Source organism: Crocuta crocuta, unplaced genomic scaffold (assembly GCF_008692635.1).
Source record: "Crocuta crocuta isolate KB4526 unplaced genomic scaffold, BGI_CrCroc_1.0 scaffold92, whole genome shotgun sequence".
Classification (NCBI taxonomy): Eukaryota; Metazoa; Chordata; class Mammalia; order Carnivora; family Hyaenidae; genus Crocuta; species Crocuta crocuta.
Window position 1 is genome coordinate 2,849,295 of NW_027528804.1, and position 17,526 is coordinate 2,866,820.

The 17,526-nt window shown below is 37.4% G+C and overlaps 1 pseudogene; it reads left to right on the top strand.

Annotated features, from left to right (window-relative positions):
* Nucleotides 1-13,017: 13,017 nt before the first annotated feature.
* LOC144224647 (polyadenylate-binding protein 1 pseudogene) lies at nt 13,018-16,829 on the top strand (annotated as a pseudogene).
* Nucleotides 16,830-17,526: the final 697 nt, after the last annotated feature.

A 17,526-nucleotide genomic window follows, 5' to 3' on the forward strand; every position in this document is an offset into this window, starting at 1 on the left:
ACAACTCTATCACTGTCAAGTGATTGTTTTGAGGCTTGCTTCTCCTTCCCCAGGGAACTACTCATTGCCTTACTCAGCAAATGAACACACCATGACATAAATATCAGGTATACAAAACTGTTGAGCAGGCTTGAGGTATTAATGATTCATTCATATGAGTAAGCAAGTTGTATTATGAAAGCACATTACAATTCAACTTTGAGTTTAATGCCTCATATGATGATTCATTAAATTGCTTTTGTATTTTGTAACCTAATTTGTTAATAAGTTTATGGGAAGCTACGTAAGCCAGTTGCTGATCTGTATAGTTCTGCCTTCCTTATTGTGATTCCTATAGTTTCCCATTAGAAACATGCTATCAGACTCTCCCTCTGCAAAGAGTTTTAAAATTCTGTTCAATACTGTTCTTAAATTATGGTGGATATTTTATTAACTACCTACTAGAAACATCTAAGAATTGAGTGCCTCAGGCCCCCATCTTCAGAGTCTGCTTATCACTTCACAACTAATTCCAGTAAGTTTGGTTATCTGATTTCTGCTCCTAGAAAAAAATCACAAGTATCAACAGGATCCTGCCAGTGGCACCTAGACAAAAAATGTAACAGCTGATAGTAGGAGAAGAAACCAAAACGTAAATTTAACGTGAACATTAAAAGTGTAGCAACTTAAGAAAATTTAACAAAGGATCCTGGACACTCTAGTGCCTGAGAACAACCCATGATCAACTTAATCCGAGTAATGTTTAACAATGAATTTGAATCAAGATGGGTAGTATTTGGTATTTAAGAAGGCAGGATATGTGTTCCATTTGGTGATACCAGTTTCCACTTAAAATAGTTAAAAGTTTAGCACTTCAAAGTGGTATATCCAGGTGGAAATTTTATGCAGAAAATATCTTGACTCTTACTTTGATATTTGGAGAGTTTGCATGGGAAGTTTTTCCATTTAATTGAAGCATTTTTCAAGTTTAATGACTGTAATTCACTAGATAATTTAATTTGTTAAAGTATGAGGAAAACTAAAGGAACATGGTTTGTCTGGCTAGCCATGGAATCCCTTTGCATCGAAGGTTGGATTGCAGAAGACTCAATGGCTGTTTTGTGTTTTGTTTTGTTTTGTTTTAGCTATACTGCATCATCTGAAGTTGTGTTTTAGTTTGTCACGATAATCTTTTCCTGGAAGCTCACTTTATTTTATCATGTTCAGATAGTATTTTTATCTTTTGCAGAAATCTAGTTTAGTAGAGTCATGTTATAGCAAGCATTATTTTAATATAAAAAGTAGAAAGTCCATATTATAAGCAGTTGTATTATGTCATATTTTTATTAGTTATGATCTTGAAGGACATTGAAAATCTCAGAGAGGTATGCCTATGTTAGAGATGACATCACCCTCTAATTGTCCTTTGGTTTAAATATTTGATTCTTTGCTTATGAAAAGACTATATTTGTGATTCTATTCTCTGTTGTCAAATTCAATATTTACTGTTGTCAAATGGATCAGCCACAATGTTAGCAAATTCCTGATCTCTATTATAAGGCTGTAATTTTTCAAAACAATATAGAAAATGGGAAAGGGGTAATAAATTGCATAATTACAGAGAGGAAACTACTCGTCAGAAAATGAAAAATGTCAAGAAAATAATGCACTAAATTTTTAAATTTCCTGTAATCTTCTGTTAGTATCTGTCATACATTCCTCTGCCTTATCACACTGAAGGTAGGAATCAATACCACCCATTCAAAAAATTTAAGAAACTCAAAACTTAGGGGCACCTGGGTAGCTCAGTTGACTTCGGCTCAGGTCATGATCTTGTGGTCTGTGGGTTCGAGTCCCGCATCAGGCTTTCTGCTGACAGCTTGGAGCCTGCTTGGGATTCTGTGTCTCCCTCTCTCTCTGCCCTTCTCCCACTCATGCTCTGTCTCTCAAAAATGAATAAATATTTAAAAGAATTAAAAGAAACTCAAAACTTACAAGTACAGTCTTCAATTATCTTGAATGCTGCCAAGAAGTGAAATAAGATGAAGATACAGAAAGATGTTCACTTTAACATGCTGCATACAACTGTATAAGCAACACATTGGAAAACCTAGAGGAAATGGATAATTTCCTAGAAAAACATAAATGACCAAAAGCATCCAAGATGAAATTTATAACGTTAGTAGATTAATTATCAAACAACATAAAAGTGAATTTTTAAAATTTTATTATTTTTTCATTTTTTGAGAGTGTGTGCTGTGTACACAGGCACATGCACACAAGCAGGGGTGGGGACAGAGGGAGGGAGAGAATCGTAAGCAGGCTCTGCACTCAGTGCAGACACATGGTGGATCTCAACTGTAAAATCGACCTGAGTCAAAATCTAGAGTCAGTCACTTAACTGATAGCCACCCAGGCACCCCAAAAGTGAGGTTTTTAAAAATGAGGGTTTTAAAATTTTTTTAAAAATGTTTCTTACATTATTTTGGGAGAGAGAAAGTGTGAGGGAGAAGCAGAGAGAGAGAAGGAGAGAATCCCAAGTAGAGTCTGTGCTGTCAGAGTTGAGCCCAACACAGGAGTTGATACCCCAACCCTGGGATCATGACTTGAGTCAAAATGAAGAGGTGGCCACCCAAATGAATGAGCCAGCCAGGTGCCCCTGTTAGCACTTTTTAAATTATGGACTTAAAAACTCACTTTAGGGGCATTTGGGTAGATCAGTCAGTTAAGCATCCTCTTCTTGATTTCAGCTCATTATCTCATGGTTGGTGGGATTGAAGCCGGGGTCCTGCTCCACACTGAGCATGGCCCTTAAGATTCTCCCTCTCCCTCTGCCCCTCTTCCTGCTCATGTGCTCCCTCTCTAAAATAAATAAATAAATAAGTAAGTATGTAAGTAAATTCCAATGCTCCACACTGAGCATGGCCATTATGATTCTCTCTGTTCCTCTGCCCCTCTTCCTGCTCGTGTGCTCCCTCTCTAAAATAAATAAACAAATAAATAAATTAAGTACTAAGATTGCAAGAAAATTCCAGTGTTATTTAAATTATCTCAAATTATTTTAAAATGTTTATTTATTTATTTTGAAAGATTTAGAGCACAACCAGAGGAGGAAAAGAGAGAAACCCAAGCAGGCTCCAAGCTGTCAGCACAGAGCCAGATGTGGGGCTCAAACCCGTGAACTGTGAAATCATGACCTGAGCCGAAATTAAGAGTTGGATGCTCAACTGACTGAGCTATCCAGGCATACCTCACCGCATTAATTAATTTGGAAAATTTCATTTGGTTTTATAACATTAATATGAAAAACTGATAAACACAAAAAGTAACTCCTAGAGTAATCTCACACATACCAATGAAAATTCTAAATAAAAATGCAGCAGTTTTTAAAATGGTTAATATAATTGTACCCCAGGAATTAAGAGTATTTTGATCAGTAAATCTATTAACACAATTACATAAGTGAATTAAAGAAAACAATCATCAATAGATGCTGAAAGACTGTTGCTAAGATTCTATAGCTATACCTGATGAAGGTTCTTGAGTAAAATAGATATTGAAGGAAACTAAACACAATGAAGGTTATTTATGAAAAACGCCTACAAGTATTTAAAACAAACTCTTTCCTTTAAAGAACTAGCAGGAATGCCTACTGTCATTGTATACAGTTAAAAATTATTTTGGAGAATCCAGTGAATGTGACAGTATTAAAAAGTGAACTAATCAGGACAAATATAGGCCAAGAGAAAACTATAATTCTATACCTAGGAACTATAGAGATTAGGAAAAACAGAATTAAAGAAGGATGATTTTGTAAAATATTTGGAAACAAGATGGATCTACAAAATTTAATAGCAATAAGCTATTGAAATGCTAATGGGACAAATATTTCATTCACAATAGCAAAAAAAATAATAAACTTACCAAGAAAGGTAAAGGACCATAGAGGCAGGGGAGAGAGGGAAACTATGAAAATGTTACTAAAAGCAATTGAACAAGATATAAACACATGAAAAAAAAATTGCTAGTGTAAAAATATAAATCTTTAAAAATTAACATAAATGTAATAAAATTCACATTAGGAAAGTGCATTTAAAATTGGATGAAATTATCTTAAGATTCAGACAGAGGAATAGTCAGAAAATTCTACAAAAATAGAAAAAAGACCATTGGGAAGAACTTTACTCATGAGCTATCAGCATATACTATACACCCATTGGAATCAATCAGTTAATGTAAGAAAAGCAATTGCATTAAATAAGAATAAGCAGGATTGATAGAAAAGAATTGAGACTCTAGATATATATGAAAATTTAATACATGACGAATGTGTTTCAATTCATAGAAAACAAAATTGGATTCCCAGTTTACATTGAGGGCCTTGATGTGATACATAAAAAGATGTTTTAAATTGTTTTAAAGATGGAAAGTGGAAGCCTGGAGAAGAGGGAGAGAAAGTAGACTAATCACAGGGAAAACGTATGTGGCAAAAATTAACAATTTTTTTGTAATAAAAGACAGTCAAATATTAATTATATAAATATGGAGGAAGTTTTAATGTGGGTTACAAAGAGTTAACATCTATACTATAGCAATTTGTGTGATATAGTACATAATGATAATATGTGCTATACAATGAGCATTTACAAGAAAACAACACTAAATGTGGGTAAATAATATAAAGACACAACCATAGAAAAGTAAATCCAAATGACCAAAATGTATACAATTGTGCTCAAACTCACTAGTAATCAGGGACATGCAAATAAAGCTTTAGAGGGTTGTTATTTTATACCCCATTCGAAGGTCACATAGCAAGAAGAACAATACCTATTGTTGGTGAGGATTTGGGAGGGTGGGAGGAAGTTAACTTCTACATTGCTGATAAGGAATATGGATTGTTACAGACTTTTTGGAAAATAATTTGGTAACGTTTGTGGAAAAGCACGTCACAGAATTCTATAAAATTAAATCAATATGTATGAACATATCTATATATATTTATATGTTTTTCAATTGCAACATTGATCTTAATGTAAAACACAAATTAAACTTATTTTAATTGGCTCAGCATTTCTGTGTAGTGATAAAAAGCAAGATGCAGTATATCATGTTTAATCCATCTCTGTGTGTTTATATGTATATATACACTCTTATTTGGGCTCACGTGTGTGTATATGTATATATGTTTGCATAAGCATGGAGAAAAATGGGGATGAAATCTTCTAATGAGGATGACATTTTTTTGCCTGGAGAGGATAGGTGGAGTAAAGATGGGAATTTGAGTGGGAGAAAGAGGAGAGAATGAGCAAAAAAGGGAAAGTAAAATACTAAATTCCATATATGATATCCCATTTTGAGTTGTGTAAATTAAACGTGTATATACTATAAGAAAATGTAAAATATTAGTTGGAACTGATAACATGAAGGTCATTGATGACCTTGCTTAGAGCAATTTTTGTTAAGTAGAAGCAAAGAATGAAGTAAAATTCCTATTACAGCAGTTTTAATAATAAATTAGTGATAAGATAGCAGACTGCAATCAACTGGCACTTTACCAAAATAATGCTAATAAAAATAAACCTAAAAATCAAGTATAATATACTAAACAATAGCTAGCAAAAAAAAAAAAATGATGAAGCAAATCAGGCTTCTGTATCTTGGCCCTGGGTTATTAGCTCAAAAGCCCACTAACACCAAACCAAAATTTAACACATCCATTTGTTTTAAACATACTTTAATCAGATTTTTAGCTGTTTACAACTTGGCTGCTTAACATACCCTATGCAACTATGTCTAAAATCTGCTTGCCGCAGATACAGTAAGCCTTAGGCTGTAAAGACCCTACCTAACCTGCTGCTGCTCTTTAGAATTCTCAGTCTGACACAGCGACTCCCCGCTCTCAGATGCCACTGAGTGACATCATACAAAAATCACCTAAACTCATAAGCCCTCTTTCTGATGCCTTTCTCCTCCAGAAGTTCCCTAGCTCTCCTCCCCTTCTGAATGATGGCCTCCAAGCCTTAAGCCTCTGGACCTTAGGACCTTCCCCAATATGCAGATCTTCAAAGCATTCCCCAGATAAAGCTTGTGTGTGCTACTGCCACCTCCTGGCCATATTTGTCCCTCCCCTTGATCAGCCTTGAAATCCTCTAACTCCTCCCCTTTCACTAGATAATAATAAAAGTAAAAATCCACCAGGAAGATACACCAGTTCTAAAAGGATAGATACATGATAATATATCTTCAAAAATAAAGCCGAGACAGAATTACAAAGAGAAACTGATAAATTCACAAATACACTGAGAGATTTTAATGCGTCATTTTTAGTAATTGACTAAATGCACATAAACTTTAGTAAGGCTATATCCATGATATAGAACTATAATCAACAAAATCCCTATTCTTTTCAAGTAAACTTGAAATATTTACAAAAATTGACCAGATATTAGGCCTAAAGGTATAATTTTTTTTAATTTTAAAGTTATTTATTTTGAGAGAGTGTGTGAGCATGAGTGGGGTAGGGCCAGAGAGGTAAGGAGAGAGAATTCCAAACAGGCTCTGTGATGATACAGCACAGAGCCTGATGCAGGGATCAAGCCCACAAACTGTGAAACCATGATCTGAGCTGAAATCAAGAGTCAGATGCTTAACAGACTGAGCCACCAAGGCTCCCTTGAAGGTATGACATTTTAAAATTCAGAGGTAGACAACAAAGCACTAGTATTAGAAATCAATAACAAAAGGTTATCCAAAAGAGATCCATAAATTTTAGAAATTAAAAACGCATTCCAAATAATTTGTGAAACCAAGAAGTAATTATACTAAAAGTAGAACATATAATGGGGCGCCTGGGTGGCTTAGTCGGTTAAGCGTCCGACTTTCGCTTAGGTCATGATCTCGAGGTTCGTGGGTTCGAGCCCCGCGTCGGGCCCTGTGCTGACTGCCAGCTCAGAGCCTGGAGCCTGTTTCAGTCTGTGACTCCCTCTCTCTCTGACCCTCCCCTGCTCACACACACTCTCTCTCTCTCCTAGAAATAAATAAAAAACATTAAAAAAAATAAAATAAAATTAGAACATATTTTAAGTTGGATGAAAGTGAAAAGATTACAGACTAACAGGTGTGTAATACAGCTGAAGCAGTACTTTAATGGAAATTTACTAGAAGCAACTCACTCCATGAGAAGGACAAAAACATAGTCTTGTCCAAAGTCTATGTTAGCTTTTCTACCCTCTGTCATAATACAATCCAAAAAGACCTGGCATGTCTGGACATTCTGTAGAATATCACATTTGTCCATTATATTGATCAGTTAAAACAGACCGGGAGAATAAGAAGTGGCAAGTATGTTGGACATCTGGGACACATGCATCCCTGAGAGGAAGACAAAAACCTTTGAAGATTAAGGGACCTGCCACCTCAATGGAGATTTTAAGGGTCCAGTGGTCTGAGCTAGGTTTAAAATAAAGGACAAACTTTTAAATCTTGTATTCCCACCATGAAGAAGGAAGCGCAATGCCTCATAGACCTCTTTGGGTTCTGGAATTAGCACATTCCTGGGGCGCCTGGGTGGCTTAGTCGGTTAAGCGTCCGACTTTCGCTTAGGTCATGATCTCGCGGTTCGTGGGTTCGAGCCCCGCGTCGGGCCCTGTGCTGACTGCCAGCTCAGAGCCTGGAGCCTGTTTCAGTCTGTGACTCCCTCTCTCTCTGACCCTCCCCTGCTCACGCTGTCTCTCTCTCGCGCCTAGAAGTTAAAAAAAATATATATATTTTGGAATTAGCACATTCCAAATTTAGGAATGCTGCTCTGACACATTTGACAGGAGCTTAGAGTAGGTCCAAGCAGCCCTACCATTTTGGCCATATAATCCAGCAGACTTTGGCATTAAAGATATATGTAGGGGGTGGGGGGCGCCTGGGTAGCTCAGTTGGTTGAGCGTCCAACTTCAGCTCAGGTCATGATCTCATAGTTCGTGAGTTCGAGACCTGCATCAGGCTCTCTGCTGACAGCACAGAGCCTGCTTGGGATTCTCTCTCTCTCTCTCTCTCTCTTCCTTTCCCCCACCTGTGCTCTCTCTCTCTCTCAAAAATAAATAAACATTAGAAATATATATGTGTATATATGTGTATATGCATATATATGTATATATATATATGCAGTGGGAAACAGGGTCATATTTGCTTAAAAAAAGATCACGTGTTAAAAAGTGGATAAAAGACACACGGTATTCTGAAAGCTATTAGCCTCTTCATATCTCTTTACATAGTTCAGGTAAATGTAGAAGTAGTATCTCAGAGAGCCTGATCATTCTTAGTAGTTGACTACTAGGTGATATAATTTTGAGTTTTGCTGAATTTCTAATTAAAGGGGCTATAGTGCCGTGTTCTTGGAAACCGATCCAGTCATCTGCCACAAATAAAAAGCATTTAGTATCTCTAGTCTCTGAAGCTGAAAGAAAGAAACCCAGTCTTTGTTTAGTCACAGCTATGAATGGAAACCGGTTAATTTTTTTCTTGCTGTCAAATGTAACTACTGGTCTGATCAGTTCCTTGGTAGATACATTACACAGCAGTACTTGGTATGCCTTTTTTGTGCTCAGGCTGTATGTGTTTACCAACTGTTTAATTATATATGTGTTATGTTTGCAAGATAAAAGACTCTAAGATTTTGGTGATCAATATGGGTAGGAAGCACCTGTGTCACAGCAATATTACTTTAATGAGAAAGAAAATTAAAAATGAAGAAAATGGGCTTTTGGCAACCCAGTGTTAACCATATTTTATTATAGAATTAAGTTTAAATTCTCTATAATAATAGTGATGGTTAATATTTTAATGTATCTCAACACTATATAGAACAAACCAATAGAGAGAAAAAAGATATATGCAGTGGGAAAGACCCCATGTGGAGCGTATGGCAAACCACAAGAAGAGGAAACATAGTCCTATGGGGTTCTCTAGCAAGGCCAGGCTGTCTGCTGATAATTATATATCATATTGTATAGCATAATTATACACCTTAGTAACACTGGATTCACCTGGCAATGGGTATTGAGTTACCATGTGACTAGAACTTCCCACTGGGAGCTTAGTTTTATTAGACCTACCGAGTCATAAGGGCACCTTGGTCCAACAGTAGCCCATCACAAGATGGAAGTAGCACATCAAGGATCAGGCATGAAGCATGACAGGTCACCAATAAACAGTATGGGCAGGAAGTCCAGGTTCCCACATCATCAAAAACTGTTCCATTAGTTTCTCTCCTTTAGCTTGCAACTCTGGTTGTGTGGGTATTCCCATGTTGCTTAGGGAGGAAAAAGGTTAAATTTGGTTTATTGGAAGTTCAGCTCAAGATGTGGATGCAAGCCGAAATTGTATGACTGCCTACTTCAGCTCCAGAAAGATAACAAAAAGGTAAAATCCTCCCAGTAGTCAGAACTCTGGAGTGTGGACCTTGTCATTCATTTTACTTGTATAGAGAGGTGGCCCAAGATAAAAATGTATTCAGATTCATGGTCAAATGCCTTGGTTGGTAGGTCAGGGGTTGAAGGAGAAATCGTGGAAGTTTGAAGACAAAGAAATCTGAGAAAGAGGCATATGGATGAACCTATGGGAATAGACACAAGATATGAAGATCTCCGTATCACAGTTAACTCTTACAGAGAGTATCTACCAACAACCAAAGTGACAAAATGATTCAGCCAATTGATGTCAGCAGCCTCTTCCATTGGCCACCTAAGTTCTGTCACAATTGGTGCCTAAATGTAGTGGCAGCTATAAAGAGGCCCAAACAGTAGAAGTTCCTTACTGCCGCTGCTGAATGTCCAATTTCCTGGGAACAGAGAACAGTACTGAGACCTCAATATGGCACCATCCTTCAAGAAGACCATGTAGGTACATAATGGCAAGATGAATACACTGAATCCCTCCCATTTAAGGAAGAGAACAATTAATCTTGATTGGAACTGAGGTTTATTCTGAGTATCAGTCTGTCCTTTCTGCTCAGATGACCTCAACCAGTGCCACAATCCAAGGGCTAAACAGAATATTTGATAACCAACAAGGAATCCTGATCATCATTGCATTGGACCAAAGAATATACTTTATAGCACAGTAACTGCAGCAGTGGACACATGACAGTGTGAATCAGTGATGCCATCAAAAATCATAAAATCACAACAACCAGAACCTGCCAAACTGATGAGAATGATAGAAAAAGCATTAGAAGCCTTTTGAAGCTGCAAGGATGGGGCACCAGCATACACTCTAGATCAATGACCGCTGCATGGTCCCATGTCTCCAGCAGACAGAGGATCAAGGGTGGAAGAAAGAGTGGCACATTTACCATCATTCATAGTGACTGACCTCTTTGGGAAATTTTTGCTTCTAATCTCTCACTGCTGTTACACAATGGAAAGAGAGAGGAATGTGGTTGGCACATTCTAAGTGATCCACTGGGAGATGTATGGTAATCTCTTATTCAATTTTGATGGCTCAGTTTAAGTAGATAAGTGTAGTACCACGGCTGAGCGGCATTCTATGTTCAATAGAGGATGAATAATGACCTGGGCTCAGGCACCTCAGGGATGATGATGTGGGTCACCCGCCAGGTAAATGACAGAGACCAGTACAGGTACTAACTAGCTGAGGGTGAGAGAAATGTAGAACAGATAGTGTGCAGATAGTAGATGAGGGAGATGATTAGTTGAGGGTGCAAGACCAGCTGCAGAGAGGTAAGGGCCTATAGTTCATTCCACTAATGTTATTTTCATAAATTTCCCTAAGAAAAGAAACAACCAGAATCCTGGAGGAGCTTTTTCCTAGATGGAGTGAAATTATATTAAGCAATAGATCCAAAGATCCAAATGGCAGAAGGGGTGGTGATGTGTAGCCAATATCCCTCTTTCAGGACTGAGGCACTCATTCCCCTCCCTGTGTTGTCTGTTGAGGGATCATAACCAAGACCCTCCTTAAGAATTGCCCTTGGATAAGGGTGCCTGGGTGGCTCAGTTGGTTAAATGTTCGAATTCTGCTCAGGTCACGATCTCACAGTTTGTGAGATTGAGCCCTGTGTTGGGCTCTATGCTGACAGCTGAGAGCCTGGAGCCTGCTTCAGATTCTGTGTCTCCCTCTCTCTCCCTGTCCCTTCTTCACTTGTGCTCTCTCTCTCTCTCTTTCAGAAATAAATAAACATTAAAATAAAAGGGAGAGGGAGAGAGAATTGCCCTCAGATGAAAGGAACTATATAGCAAGATGCCTGGTGGCTCAGTTGGTTAAGTGTCTGACTTTGCCTCTGCTTTTGATCTCATGGGTTTGAGCCCACGTGGGGCTCACTGCTGTCAGTGTAGAGCCTGCTTTGGATCCTCTGTTTCCCTCTCTCTCTGCCTCTCACCTGCATTGTCCTTCTCTCTTTCTCTCTCTCAAAAATAAACATTAACAACAACAACAAAAAGGAACTATGTAGCCCAACAGTACCTCCCGGGGGCGGGCGGGGGGTGGGGGGCAGTACACATCCAATGACTGCTTCATTACTTCATTGGAATCATTGTAATTATTGCCAGCAAAGTTTTACATAACATGTTATTAATGAAAGAAAAAAGAAAACTTGAGATGATATAGAGTGAAACTATTGGAAGACTGTTGGTAAAAACAGAGGAAATGATGATGTAGCCAGTGTGAGCCACTGATGTTCAGAGGGTTAGTTGAGCAGAAAGCAATGGAGAGAGGTGGATCTGAGGCCCATATTGGGACACTGGGTAGTAATAATATATATGGGGTTCAGTTTTCTCATCTAGAAGATGAGGAAGGTGGGGCACCTGGGTGGTTCAGTTGGCTAAGCTTCCGACTTCGGCTCAGGGCATGATCTCACAGTTCATGAGTTCAAGCCCCGCATCAGGCTCTGGGCTCTCTCTCTCTGCCCCTCCCTTGCTTGCTCTCTCTCTCAAAAATTTTTTTAAATAGAAGATGAGGGAGGTTAGATTAAATGATCACCAAGTGTCTTCCTGCTTCTGTATTAGAATTAGCAGTAATTCTAAACTCCTCTGCCCAGCATCCAAACAAATAGCACTGGGGGACAATATTTTAAACCCATAATGAGCTTACTAATAGAAGATATGCTTTAATACAGTGATACAAATGGTTATCGAAAACCTAGAGATTCCTACACCATGAAGTAATTCTTATGTGTACATTCCAATGGACAATAACTCCTAACAAGCGCAACAAAAATATTGTTCTTATTAAAAAATAATATAGCATTAAGAGTACTTTCACCAAGGGAGTATAAGGTACAATATAAATTAATGTAGTATCAAGGGCATTAAATACAGCAGTCATTCCTTTCCTTAAACAAATGAAAGCCACTTAAACACAGTCTGTTCAATTCTTTCATGAAAAGCATTTATGTTCCCTGATCCACTTCCCCTTCTATGTCTCTCCTTGCGCTGTGAATGTTGGATTGAAAACTTTACCACATATTGCTATACTGTTCTCAAGATGCAGGCAGAGTAATATGCAAGACTTATGTTCTGTATTTAAATAGTTCATCTTTCTTTTAAATAATTTATTGTCAAGTTGGTTTCCATATAACACACAGTGCTCATCCCCACAATTAAATAGTTCATCTTAAAATTCATAAGGAAAATAAAAAAGCAAGGAAAGTCCTTGAAAAGGAGCATTAAGAGTAGCTAGCTTTACCAGATATTAAAACATAATATAAAGCTCCTAAAATTAAATATTCTTGTATTAGAAGGTGAATTGATAAATCAGTGGAATAGAATAAAACTGCAGAAATAGACTCAAATAAATATGGATATTTAATATATAATAAAGACATCTTGAATCACAGAAGAAAAACGATAGTTATTTTAACAAATGGTACTTATTACAGATTGTGTTCCCCCAGAAGGTATGTTGAAGTCTTAATATTTAGTACTTCAAAATTATTTGGAAATAGAGTCACTGCAGATGTAGTTAGTTAAGGTGAGGTCATACTAGAGCAGGCTGAGCCCCTAATCCAAAATAACTGATACCCTAAAAATGGGAAATTTGGCCACAGAAACAGACATGCACAAATGGAGGATGATGCAGAGATACATCGGGAAAACGCCATATAAAGACAGAGTAAGAGACTGGAGGGATGCATTTACAAGCCAAGGAATGCCTGGAACTACCACCAGCTGGAAGAGGCAAAGAAAAATCCTCCTTGGGAGGCTTTGGAGGGAGCATGGCTCTGCTGACACCTTCATTTTGGACTTCTAGTCTTCAGAACTGTGAGAAAATAAGTTCCTGTTGTTTTAAACTACTCAGTTTGTGGTGATTTGTTTTGGCAGCTCAAACAAACTAATCCAGGATCAGATAACTGGAAAACCACTTGGCAAAAGATAACATTGAATCCATACACACACTGATTTACAGAATAAATTCTAAATGCATCAGAGAAGTAACAGTGAAAAATGAAACTATACAAGTGCTAAGGGAAAAGTGAGTGAATTCCTTTCTAACTATGTATCTAATAGCATAAAGGGAAAGATTCATATATTCAACTCTATGAACAGAAAACTTTTGCTTAAGGAAAGAAGTACCACTAGCAAAATCAAAAGAAAAACTGGAGAAAAGACAGACGATTGACTAGTCTCTCCTAGGTAAAGAACTTTTTAAAATAGAAAAGAGAAATACCAAAAATCTGACAGACAAAGGACATGAACAGATGGTTTACAGAAAAAGAATGGCAAATGGCCTTTTTAAATCAATGAAAAAGATGCTCACTCACCGATAATCAAAGAAACAAAATTACACTGAAATGCTGTCTCTCATTTATCAGATTGGAAAAAACCTGAAGTTTGAAAATATATGCTCTTTGTGTGACCCTAGAAAAGACTCTGCCCAAGCACACACATGTGCGTGCACACACACAATCACACACAAAATACAGACACATGTGTTCATTCATTGTGAGATTATTTATAACATCAAAAGATTGGAAAGAACTTTCCTCAGTAGAGGAATTCTCAAACTAATGGGACATGGCCACAGTGTGGTACTATTCAGTTGGAAACAGGAACAAGGACAATTTTTATGCACTGACACCGGACAGAAAAGTGTACAAAGTATGCTCCATTTGTGTAATTAGAGGGGAATAATTTTCAACAATAAATATCCATTTGCTTTATATTTACTAAAATAGTTTTTAAAAAAGGAGAAGTCAGAAATTAAATAAAAGAAAAACAAAGTGGGCTAGAATTGTTAAGGGACAGGGAAAGAAGCAAGAGTTTCCAAAAATACCTTTTCATATAGTCTTGACTTTTAAATTTTCTTTTAATGTTTTTATTTATTTCTGAGAGAGAAAGAGACAGCACGAGCAGGGGAGGGTCAGAGAGAGAAGGAGACACAGAATCTGAAACTGGCTCCAGGCTCTGAGCTGTCAGCACAGAGCCCGACGCGGGGCTCGAACCCATGAACCATGAGATTATGACCTGACCCGAAGTCGGATGCTTAACCGACAGCCACCCAGGCGCCCCTAGCCTTGACTTTTAAACTATATAAATGTTTTACATGTTCCCAAATTATATGTGAATCTTGTTTAAAGGCAAATCTTGGAACTGAAAACAAATAGAAGTAAATAAATCTGTACATCATAGTATATATATTATATAACTGTATATATAATACTTCAAGAATTATTTCAAGAGGATTTAGAATTTAGTACTTTTGGTAGGCATCTTTGGTGAGACATAGTCTAAGGACAAAAGATCTGCATAATATCATAAACTTAGGGGCTCTGGTATGGCTCAGTCAGTTGGACGACTGGCTCTGGATTTGGGCTCAGGTCATGATCTCATGGTTCATGATGGAAGTGTGGAGACTGCTTGGGATTCTCCCTCCCCCTCTCTCTGCCCTTGACCCTTTTGCATTCTCTCTCTCAAAATATATACTTAGATATTAAAAAAAAAATCTTAGGGGTATCTGGGTGACTCCGTCAGTTAAGCCTTCGACTCTTGATTTTGGCTCAGGTCATGACCTCACAGTTCATGAGTTAGAGCCCCACATCAGGCTCTGCACTGAGCACAAGTTTGCTTGGGATTCTCTTTCTCTCTCCCAAAAATAAATAAACATTAACAAAGTCTTAAACTTAATTCAGTAGCTTCTTGTAAGTAATGACAGCGGTATTGCTCTTCTGAAATTTTTGAATATTAGAAAATAAAGCTAATAAATATTGTTAAATATTAAAAATAAATAATGTTAATAATAATAGGAACCAAGATATTCAATGTAAGAGAAAGAAGACAGAAGTTAGTTAAAAACCCTGTAATAGTTCTATTTGATTTAGAAATAGCAACTTGAGGGATGCCTGGGTGGCTCAGTTGGTTGAGTGTCCAACTTCGGCTCAGGTCATGATCTCACGGTTTGTGGGTTCGGGCCCTGTGTTGGGCTCTGTGCTGACAGCCAGCTCAGAGCCTGGAGTCTGTTTCGGATTCTGTACTCCCTCTCTCTCTGACCCTCCCCTGCTCACGCTGTTTCTCTGTCTCTGTCTCTGTCTCTCAGAAATAAACAAAACATTAAAAAAAAAAAAAAGAAATAGCAACTTGATCTCCTGTTTTTTATAGTTTTATTTTTTAAATGGCTCAAAAACTGTGATAACTTAGGAAACTTTATTTCAAATATTTGGTTATCTTATAGACCTTATGTCCTACAATTACAGTGTTTTATATAACATTTACTTTGTCTCCTCATTAATCAGCACTGAAGGGATTTTGACTAAATATAATTTGTGCTATGAATTATATTCTAAAATCACCAATAATAGTAAAAACAGCACTGTTTTTTACCTTAAAACATGTACTTCATGGTTTCTAAAACTTGTATATTTTTAGCAATGTTTACTGAGAAGTTCTAGCTGCAGTGATACTCCCGTTACAGTGAGCATTCCTAACCTTCAGATTTTGGTTTTAACATACCCATTTTCATGGAAAGATACCAGTGTCATTTGGAGAATAGCTGCTTCTAGGTCTGGAGTAGGAAAAATGCATATGAATCTGGGACAGCTTGTTAAGCCTGCAAGGAAGAAAGCATTCAAACACTATGGCATCATGTTCAAAGAGTACAGAAACCATCGTGAAGGGCACCCAAGGGCCCTATTTGGGACAACTTGAGAATCGAAAAACAAATTTAAAAAATCCTAAGTTGACATAAAAGGAACACAGGAGGCTCTGACTCTGGTGACAATACAACAGCGAGTATTGTACTTCATCACCAGCTGCAAACAACTGCAATACCTGGATACACCTCCTTCGGGTTACTTCATGGCAGCTACCCTGTAGACTCAGAACCGTGCTGCATGCCAGCCTCCTCACCAAGTTGCTCAACTAAGACCAAGTCCTCCCTGGACTGCTCAGGGTCCCAGACCTCATCCATTCCAAAATATGCCTGGTGCTATCTCCCAGCTGTTCCTAGACTATCATTTAATATTGAGTCTAGCTCCTTTATAGGTTCCACAAGTCATGTCAACAGTGTGTTGCTAACAACACAGACAGTATGCCCACGACCTCAGCAGCTGCTGCTATAGCTATTCTTGCTGTCAGTACTCTTCCACAGTATTACTATGCTGTGGGAGTTTGCCATCCCCCACATCTTAATGTAAAGCCACAAGTTCTCAGGCAGCAACCTGCTGTTAATGTACAAGGTCAGAAGCCTTTGACTACTTCCATGTTGGCATCTGCCCCACCTCGAGGGCAAAAGCACATTTGGATGAATGGTTGCTTCCTTTATTGCCGATAAAAATCACTGATGTGTTGGAGACTGATAATTCAGAACCTCTTCATAGCCTTGGATCTCCAGTCTCTCTGTTTTAAGGTTGGTGAAGTGTTGGTGTACGATTAGTTTACTATGCTAAAAAGGCTGCCCAGGAAGCAATTAACAATGTTATTGGAGTTCCAACTCTTTAAAATTGATTCATTAAAAATGAATAGAGACGTGTTTCACTGATGAAAATTACCTAAGTACCAAAAAGCTTAACTTAATAGGGGAAAAAACTGCTAAGTATAAAAAGTGCAAAAGAGGAAAAGAAACTGTGAACCTTATGTACTGATCAAATGCCAGGTGTAGCAAACATAATGCTAGTTCCAGATTACTTTCTGATTGAAACACACATCCACACAGGTACACACTAGCAATATAAAAGCTAATGTGTTATAGATCTTGGGGAAAACGGTTTTTAGCAAAGTACAAAAATGTAAAGCATTTCTTTAATTTTATAATTCTTTACTTTGGAATAGCTCAGAATGTCATTTCTGTTTTAAATAACAGAATTAGTATCTGAGCAAGGAAACGTACTTTGGATTATAAAATTCTTGCTTTAATAAAAATCCCTTAAACAGTAAAAAGTAAGTAAACAAAGACATACTTGATAAATTTATAAGGAACAATATTCTTGTATTTACTTATTTAAACACTATAAACACTTGAATATTGTACACATGGTTAAATGGTTGTAATTTTATTATATTATTATATTATTTTTATTTTTTTTTTATCTTAGAAAGAAACCGC